This window comes from Prunus persica, chromosome G7 (genome assembly GCF_000346465.2).
Source record: "Prunus persica cultivar Lovell chromosome G7, Prunus_persica_NCBIv2, whole genome shotgun sequence".
In the NCBI taxonomy this organism is placed as follows: domain Eukaryota; kingdom Viridiplantae; phylum Streptophyta; class Magnoliopsida; order Rosales; family Rosaceae; genus Prunus; species Prunus persica.
The window spans coordinates 17,848,863-17,859,205 of record NC_034015.1 but is presented as its reverse complement, the minus strand read 5'-3'; the positions used below and the strand labels follow the sequence as shown (position 1 = coordinate 17,859,205).

The window sequence follows — 10,343 nt, the reverse complement described above, 5'->3', positions numbered from 1 at the left end:
CTCGTTGGCATAATGCTCGATCCTTAAGTCGAGACAAATATTTCTTGAACTCTTCAAAAGCTTTAATGTGTTGCAAACACATTATAATCCATGTACTCACTGAGACAATTTATGCACATTAGTATTGAGTACAGATTTTGTGCTTCAGGCACATGTCCTTCAGGGACTTGCTTCATGCAATTTCAATCCTTTCAAGGATTTTGTTTAAAGGGATTAAACTTTATGACACATTATATAGCTTTAATCCAGCTATTTATACATCTTTAGGGAATCGCTTCTGGCAATATGCTCTGTGCATTTAATACCCCTTAAAGATAATATGTTGGTCTCCGTAAATGTGCAATAAAGGGGCACAATTGAATCTATAAATATGGAGAAAATCCAACGTTCCTTATTTATGCCAAAAATATTGTGTCATACAAAGTAGGTATATTCCCTTCTATTCCGAACACCCAAGTATAACTTTCAATATTAACATCTTTTGGGGTTCGTACTGTGGGTTTGTTCTTTCACGTTCATTCTCATCTATAATGGAATTACCTCATTCCATTTTGGCCAATGATATTGTCGACATTTAATAATTGAACGTGGTTCCAATTAACACAGCCCATTGATGATTTGAGTAGCTACTCTAAAACTAAAAATTGTCATTCATCAATTTATGATCCCATCATTCTCATTTGCACGTGCATGCATCAATCATAAGCATTTCTTTGCTTTTGGGTACCCAAGCCACTTCATGGGGCTTTTATTATGTGAGAATGTGGATTATAACCTCCAATGGAGCGTTATTTTACAGTAGGGCGTGGATAATCTCTATTTAGGGAGTTGGAACATTTAGAACCCATATATCTGTCATGCTGCAGGCATGCCACAGATTAATACATACATGTCAATTAATTTCTGGGACTTTAACCCATACAATTTGCTACGCATTAGGCGTGCACAATATCAATATTGACATGTCAAAGGATTGTCCTTTCGGGACTTCAATCCACATCATTTGCTACGCAACAGGCGTGCATCATATTGATCACTGCTATACCCATATTCTATTCTTATGGGACTTTAATCTGTGCAGTGTATTATCAATGTATCTAACTTGCAATCTGTAAAATTTGCATTAATAATTCATGGATACATACAAGTCATTCTTTTGGAACAGACTTATCTCCCTATTTGGTTACCTTTCAAGATAAAATATCAAATAAGTATATAAGCATAAAATAACACACAAGTATTGCTTACATCCTTAGGTGGGAGAAACTTTTCTCAAGTATCATTCAAGCTCGTATCGGCCCAGTAAATATAATGTAGCGCTTGATGATCTAGTTATATCTTGCAAGAGCAAAAATCACAATTCTTTTGCCTCTGTTAAAACAAATAACCCTCAGAGTTAGGATCACTGCATGGATTCTTTCTTCGGATGTTCATTCTAAAGAAATAAAATCCCTTATGAACAGAGGGTTATAAGAAGAAAGAAAAAAATACAAAAATTGTGATATTGATTGCAAGGTAAGGTAAGCAATCAAGGAAGGAAGCTGGTGGGAGCAAACAACAAGCTCTCATTTCTCCTAGTCTAGACGGACCTCAGGAGATTGGAGCATAAGGTCGCCTTCACAGTTCCCTAATGCAGCGAAAACGTGATCAGGGATAGTCTCGCTTCCTGAATGGATGATCAGAGATAGTCTTGCTTCTCGGGCATATTGAGTGCTCACTGATAAGAAAAATAAGTAGATATCGCATCACTAGGTATGGAGAAAACCGGATGTCTTCTGCAAAGAAAATTTCGTTAGTAACACATTTATACACAAATAAGAGGAATAGGTAGAACCGGTGAATTTCAAATTAACCATAAGAAAATTGCGAGATTCTCGGGATGCTTTTGAAAAAAATAGCTCCGTGAAATCCGCAAAGCAAGATCGGCTTTTGACGAAAATAATACTTTGAAAACGCCGAAAGTGCCGACAAACATTAATGGAGGCCACGTGAAGTTTTGAAATCTGGGAAAGAAAAAGAGAATATGGGGATCCGAAAAGATATTGGGATCCTGAAAAACTGTAGCCATATTTCCTCCTATAGATATTGCCTTTGCAAAACTTGATTGGAGCAACAGCGTTTCAACTTAACTTCCTTCATTTTTTTGAAACTTTAGTTTTCTTAAGACTTTCTTCGAAACCTTCTTAAAAATGACTTCCTCTTCTTCCTGCCCAAATTATTTCAATTTAAATGATACTCCCACAACAACCAGTGACGCCAAAGTTTGGCGTCCATCCTTTGTATCCCAAAATTGTCATCTCACAGTTAATGATTCTGTGATGATGGATGATGCTACTGCTGTCATAGTAGCTAGGAATTTCATTATTCCAATGGATGAAATGTTGTTGACAGGGAGATCTGAGGAAGAGGCTATTGATGACTCAATGGCTTTTAGCATTCAGAGTGCTGCTTCTGTTTCTAACATGGCTGATCGTTTGCGTGCCAGAGCAAACGAGGTTGAGAGGTTAACAACTGAAAATTCGTCTCTCCAAAGAATGCTTCATGAGTCTCAACAGGAGGTTGAGAAACTTAAAGGAGAGAATAATGCCTTGTTGAAACTGGTGAGTTCGTACTCTGTTGATACACTGAGAAGGCTAGACATGCTGCAGGTCTCCAACGAAAGAATTTTGGGAGACCATGAGAGGCTCATGGCTAAGCTTAAGAGGCGCCGTCCTCTTCCTTCAGAGGCTTCCAGAACATAATGTAATTTTATAGATTTTACAGGGCCTGCACCTTCATTGCAGGTGGAAAAAATCTATCTGTTGTATGTTCCTCTTATAATAATTGCGCACATTCTTAAACTTGCACCTGTGGTTTTTACGTCTTTTCAAAATGACGGTTTGGAACCCTGTTCCTTATAGGTTCAAAGAACCACATCGACTCTTCCAAATTTCATATTTCAACGTATGGAACTTTTGGCCTGGGCTAAACACAAACTCAGAATTTATTCGCCCTTTTTCAAATAGACATGAAATATGAATTGAGTAAAAGCTATGATAATATCGCAATATAGTAGTGAAGAGCATTAACTACTATATACCCACAATCTCAAATTCGGGATTTCTCATATATTTGAATCCATGTGCTTCCGGCCCAGATATATCAAAATATGTGGGGAGCCTCAATTCATCATTTGAGGTTTATATTGATATTATCCATTTCACGGTGTATTCTTAACAACCGGAATTCACAAAATATATTTCTTCCTTGAGGTGTCGATTATAACAAAATCGAACTTTATTAAATTCATCATTCTCTTATGCCAAAGAAATATGTGGCGTACCACAATTTGCAATAATACCTCAAGGGTTGTCCATTTAATTGTTGGAACTTGAGGTTCTCAACACTGTTAGATTTTGAACCTCAAGCCAAAATCACATATTCTCATGGTATGGACATTTTTACAATTTTCTGTACATATTTCTAGACTTCAAGCCCTTACATAATTGTCCATATCTTGAGGAACTTCTGGCATCTCATTTAATTGCTCATCCATGAGTTTAAGGAACTGCAGGTTCCCTTTTGAATAGTGACAGTTTACCCAAAATGGTAAATATTTATGCATACATCACTATTCATGTATACGGCACTATTCATGTGTACAGTACATTTGCCAATACAGTTATTTTCATGTGTACGGCACTATTAACCAATATAATACTGTTACATCATTTAAGGAACCCCAGGTCCTTATTTACATATCAAGAATCAAGGACCCTCAAGTCCGATCACATGTTTACAAATATAGTACTGGAGAGACTGCCAGCTCTCATATCAATATCATTATCAAAGATCTTCAAGTCCTGATGTAGTTGTATGATGAGGATCAAGAAACTTCTGGTTCTGATCTGTATCCTTGTAAAAAAACTCATCATACCACACAATTAATCCATAAAATAAATTGCTTGTAAATTAAATTATTGGTAAATGAATTGCTTGTATGGACGATAAACCCGCACCATACGTTAAATAAAAGTAAATGTGCGGTAAAGTAAATTCATAAAGTATGAGGGTTAATTCCTCATCATACTTTAAGTAAAAGTAAATGTGCGGTAAAGTAAATTCATAAAGTATGAGGGTTAATTCCTCATCATACTTTAAGTAAAAGTAAATGTGCGATAAAATAAATTACTTGCTATATGGACGTTAATTCCGCACCATATCTTAAATAAAATTAAATGTGCGGTAAAGTAAATTCATAAAGTATGAGGGTTAATTCCTCATCATACTTTAAGTAAAAGTAAATTTACGATAAAGTAAACGTGCTTGTATGGGCACTAATTCTGCTCCATACATTTAAATAAAAGTAAAGGCGTGGACGATAAACCCGCACCACCCTTTTAAATAAATACTGTTGTATGGGTAATAAACCTACACCATACAGTAAATAAAATAAATGTGCGGTAAAGTAAATTTCATAAAGTATGAGGGTTAATTACACATCATACTTTAAGTAAAAGTAAATTTGCGATAAAGTAAACGTGCTTGTATGGGTAATAAACCTACACCATACAGTAAATAAAATAAATATGGGGTTAAAACCACCACCGAATAAAATAAGAAAAATATTAGTATTAGTAACGGTCTCCCACTGATAATATGTTTAGTATTACCAAGGGTCCATTTTTGTTAGTGGTTAGTAATAGAAAAATGAATAGATATAGCATATTATATTACCATCAACTTTTCATATATATATATATACAATGGTTAGTAGTATAAATAATAGTGCAGCACAAAAATTATACCTGAGAGCTTTTCGTGCTGATAACGTGTTGTAAAATAACTGGGATATGTGCGAATATTGAGCTGCACGTAAAGTAGATGAGACACAGTATTTAACGAGGTTCGGCTATGCCTACGTTCCCGGAGAGCAGCAGTAGTAACTTTTCCACTATGTAAAATAATAGGGCTACAACTTTAGTGTTTACAATATATGTGGCTCACTAATTTTTCTCTCTTGGAGAAATTTCTCTCCACTCTATTTTTCTCTCTACTTACTCACCCTCTTTCTTCCTTCTCTTCCTTTCTTTCTTTCCTCACTCTTTCTTCTCTTCATTTGGTGTATCTTACAAGTGAATGAGCAAGCCTATTTATAGGCAAAGTAAAAGGCTTCTAATGGAGACATAATGATTTCTCCCCAACATTATAATTTCATCTTTTGACTAATCATCTCACTTCTAACACCATCATTTCTTCTTTTGACTAACATACTCAACACCATCATTTTTCTTCCATCATTTCTCTTTATGTGGGCTTCACCAATATTATTTACAACAAGTATCGAATATTCTTTTCTAAAACGTTCCCAACTTTATTGTTGACAAATTGAAAAGAAAGTAATCGAAATATAAAAAGTTATGAAGAAGGTTGTGTATGAAAAGATGTAAGAAAAAAAAAAGTGTAAAGTAAAATGTCTGGTCTAGTGTACAGATATTTTATTGGGCTCAAACCTTATTTTAGCCCATATTTAGAGTACGGGACAAGCTGTTGGGCTTTTTTGGCAGGCTTCGACCCTAATTCACTAGGATTAACTGTCCTTAATTTTTTTATTTTTACACAAGTAATATTAGAGAATGAAAAATCTAATCTAAAGACCTATTATGCATGGATATTCTCATAGTTTAGACGCTTTCATCCAAACCATTGATGCTACTATCTTCATGCACTATTTTACTTGAGGCCTTCTCAGTCCTCATTCTCTTGGGTCTGCTTTTCATTTCTTGCTCCCTTTTATTTACAAACGAAACGAAAGATTGAAGCCGTCTAGATTGTGAGCTCTCACAGTCAGAATCAGGCCGCTTGTAGTATTTGTGCATCATGCGAATAACATGAAGAACAAGAGCAAGAAAGCAAGCTATGCCACTCAGCAGAAAAAGGCCCCAAAAGCTCTTTATCTGAAGGCGATCTACAGCTTGCTTTGCTCCTTCTGCACTGCAAGCACTTTTCATCAGCCACTTGTCATGAATCTTCTGAAGATTACCCTTCTCTGATAGTTTAAATACTGCAGTTGACATGTCAATTGCTAGTGGAGAGTCCCTTGGAAAGGCCTAAAATGAAAAACCAACTATGATTATAAGCATACGATCGAGCACTAGACAGTTTATCATGTTATGTTGTCAAGGCTCATATTGACAGTATGACAACATAAGGTATCAAAGTCATATGCCGGAAAAAAAAAATGCAAAAACCAAATGTCATGAACTTTTGTACAATGAGATTGAAGGATATGATACTTACAAAACCCCATCCCATTTTGGTGAATTCTTGACCTACAATGCTATATCCGCCTCGAGAAGAGAGGAAGAGTTCCATGTATGCACGCTCATCGATCACTGCAGCAACACCGCCTGCGCTGGGGCCATCTTGCAAGGCTTTCTCATATTCTTCTGGTGAGTTGAGAGGTACAAGTCTGGACCTGTGTATGTTTAGCTCATCGGTCAAGTAGTTTTCGGCAAATGAACCCTTCAGGAAACCAATGGGATCACCGCCTGTTGCTAGACTTTCAATCCCTTTAACAGGTGAAGAAAGCTCTCCACTGTGAGGATTGACGTCAGGCTTGCAATGTAGCTTGAGTTGAGTATTAGAACTACAAATAGCCATATGATTAGCACGAAGCAACCGAGCGTGCTGCCCGTTTTTCCTTCTGCATATGTTACCAATAAGGAATACGATCAAACAGTTATATAAAGTATCATTTAACATAATATAAGCTTCTTGGTTCATTTCACTTACTCTGGGAAAAGAACAGAGTTGAAAAGCTAAACCTGCGAGAAGAAAGCAATAATTATATACCAATTAGAGAGTTCAGATCAAGTGATGATTAAAAACAAACCAAGAAAATCTTGGTGGAATGTATTGAAATTTTGCGTTTGAAGATGTGGATTGAAGCACTTACCAAATAATTGTGACAAATTGCTTTCTTGGAGGGCCCCGAAAATCCTCGTTTGTCCTACGCTCCAAATCCAAACTACTGTTCCCACAACTAGGAAGAAAATGCCTGTGACACCCCACATCATTGGTGTGAAAGGTCTCAGAAAAGCCCCGGCACTAGAGTTCAACTTCCTTATTGGTGCAACCACAACTAAACCAGTCTCAATATATGGCTGTGTGAAATCCACCATCTTTGTTCTGCCAGTGGTGATGGTAATATCTCCAACCACACCATCAAACTCCTGTATAATCCAAAGAATTAATAATTATAGTAATGTCAAGAAAAATCTAAATACTCTCTGTTTTGTAGTTTATACTGACACCAATTTGGATCATGTGCAGAAGTTCATGGTTTTCTGGGTTCTTTTTACCATCCCCGAAAGGGACAAATTTATATGGGACACCATATGGTAACTCATTCAATGCAGCTTGAAAGACCTCAATGCAATAGCCAGTGAATTCTGTGCCTCACAAACTCACGATAGCTAACTCGATTTGGGACACCAAGCCTGAGCTTTCTTCCGTTGTCAGGGAAAACCCACCCACGAGGCTTCTGAGTTGTTTGTCCAGGCCAGATGACGCTGTATAGTCGTTGAATACCGGTGCTGGAGCCATTAGACTGCAGCTTCCTTTGAGGCTTTTCTGGTGGATCAAGTGAGAAACCAGAAGAGTTGGACCAATAACCAATTGTCCTAGTCCCTGTGCCAATCACATTGATGACTTCAAATGCAGGATTAATCAAGTTCCCATCTGGATTAAACTTAATTGACCTAGTTAAACCAGTTGTGTTAACCTCTAAAATGCTTTGGAGTAGCTGGCTGCCACCATTGAACATGTTCAAAGCATCAAGATTCAACTTCCGTCCGCCTAACTCGTTTAAGTTCGAGTCATTTGAAAATGAAATATTTTCCCCACGAGCAAAAAATGAATCAAGGGCAACAGCAAGATGCCTTACAGAATCATAGGCATATAGACCATACGTATTTAGCCCAAAAGAAGAGCCATTCACTCTTCTTGAACTAGTTAAGTTGCTCCACCGCAATTTAAATTTCTTTTTGTGCTCCGATTCTGGTGTGTACATTTTTAATGTAAGAACCCCTTGAATGTCATCTGTTGATATAAAAGGCAGGGAAGGATCTGTATCTATTATTGTAGAGAACCAATCAGTAGCAATCCAGACATATCCACTAGCCATCATCATGAGGTTTCGTGCTTCAGTAAGCACTTGTAGACCCCAACTAGTATAAATGTGCAGGATCAGAATCCTGGACTCCATTGAAGAAACACTAATGAGTGCGTTGGTGATTTCATCTTTTGTTGCTTTGGGGTTCAGAGGCACTTTGTATGAAATTTTACGCCGTTTTTCGGCTAGCTTGTCCCCTAAGGCAGCAATGGCATTTCTGCCAAAATCATCATTCACGTATATTGCTATGACATCTCTCCACTCATAGTAGAAAACAAGGTCTGCTACTGCAGTCATCTGAAAGAGGTCACTTCTTGTTGTCCTAACCAAGAATGGGAACTGAGTTGGAGACAGAGTAGGGTCTGTTGCTGCAAATGATAATAGTGGGACTTTTAGTTCATCTGCAATATGTGAGATTACATGAGCAGTAGCTGAGAATTGGGGGCCAATTATGGCCACTGTGTCATTCTCCAAGAACTGCAAAGCTGTCAAGCAACAAGAAATATCCATCATTCTTACTAAGACTTGTGTAAAGGAACTGATAAAACTTTCGAGTGAAAACATGGGAAATTTAATTAGTGTGTACCCTCAATGATGCCCAGAAAGTCACTAGATTTGGTATTCTGCATTTTAAGTGTCAGCTTTGTTCCATTGAGATTTTCTGGATCAGAATTGACATCTTCAACTGCAAGGGCTATTGCAAGTTTTGCAATTTTGCCAATGACAGAATCGAAAGTGAAAATCGCGCCTATGTTGACAACTTCAGGTCTTGCAGTAGTAGCAGTAGCACCAACACCAATTCCATTTGAAGAAGCACCATTATAGAAAACCATAAATAGCATAAGCAACAAGGCTTTGTTCATGGTGGTCTGCACACTGCAAAAGGACCGAAATATCTAATGGGAAAGAGAAGTGGGTAATTAACAACAAAAATAAAGGAACATGCTCCAAAAACACATGCATGAAGCTGACTAAATATCTAACAAAGCAATACGAAAAAGATGAATTTGAAGGACGTAAAGAAAAATAATGAAGCTTACATTATTTGCTCTCAACTGAAGACAAATATGTATATGCAAAAGCAAGAACAAGCAAACGAGATTATATAAGCACCCAAGCTACACTGGCAAGTAAGAGCTACCCATGAGTCTATTATTGTAGGGACTTCAAAAGGGTGAAGTGGAAGGAATTCATGATTTTGTGCAAGGAAATGCAAAGAAGTAAGAACCCCTTGAACATCATCCATTGCCAATAGGAGGAGAAGAGGATAATCCTCCCCGTCATCCACAGGTTTTGTGCCACATGACTCTATAAAAAGCTACTTTTTAAAAGACAGGCACTATAAATAAGGCCACCTCAAAGTTGCTGAATCATTGTTGTCATCAAAAATAAAAGTTGCAATTCATTGCCATTCCCCAGACTCGAGTATTATATGAAGAGATATGAGGTTTGATATAGATTCAGATTATTTTTGGACCACCCTGTTATAAAGTGTGACCTTCAAAGCTAAATCATAGCAACATAATTAAAGAGGTTAACTATTTGCTGAGGGGGGATAACTATTTGAATAACTCCTTCCACTTCACTCTTTTGAAGTCCTTGCCTTGATAGAGTCACAAACCATTTTTTTGGCTTCTAACTCATTCAAGATAATTTGACTTTAGAACTGATGAGAATATCCATAAAGTTTTGAACTTTATATCTAGTGCCTCACAAATTCATTGAATTTATTAAATGTTTGAACTTTGAATTGAATGGACTAATTTAGCTTGTTCCTCTAATACATTATGAGTTGGAAAGCTGTTAGCAACACTTTCTGCCATAACTTTTTTTTTTGTCTAGCTATATGCTGTCTTTATGCAATTTTCAGCAAAATTTTGGATTTTGGACACCCTTATACAATTGGAGAAAGATTTTTATAAAACAAGAATAACACAATTTTGTTATTTCTGACCAATAATATTATAATACACGTGACAACACTTCCTTGTAATATAATATTATTGATTAAAAATAATAAAATAATATTATCCACATATGTCGTTTGATTGATTGCTTCATTGGCTTTTTAATTTCTTAAGCTATTTAGGTGTGACATCTTTCCAATATAAGAAAACCACAAACAGCCACATAGGAAAAGAGAAACCCACATTTTCATGTGACAGTACAGGATGAAGTGTAAAGCATC

At 36.7% G+C, this 10,343-nt stretch overlaps 1 pseudogene; it reads right to left on the bottom strand.

Moving 5' to 3' along the window:
- Positions 5,592–9,402, bottom strand: LOC18769228 (annotated as a pseudogene).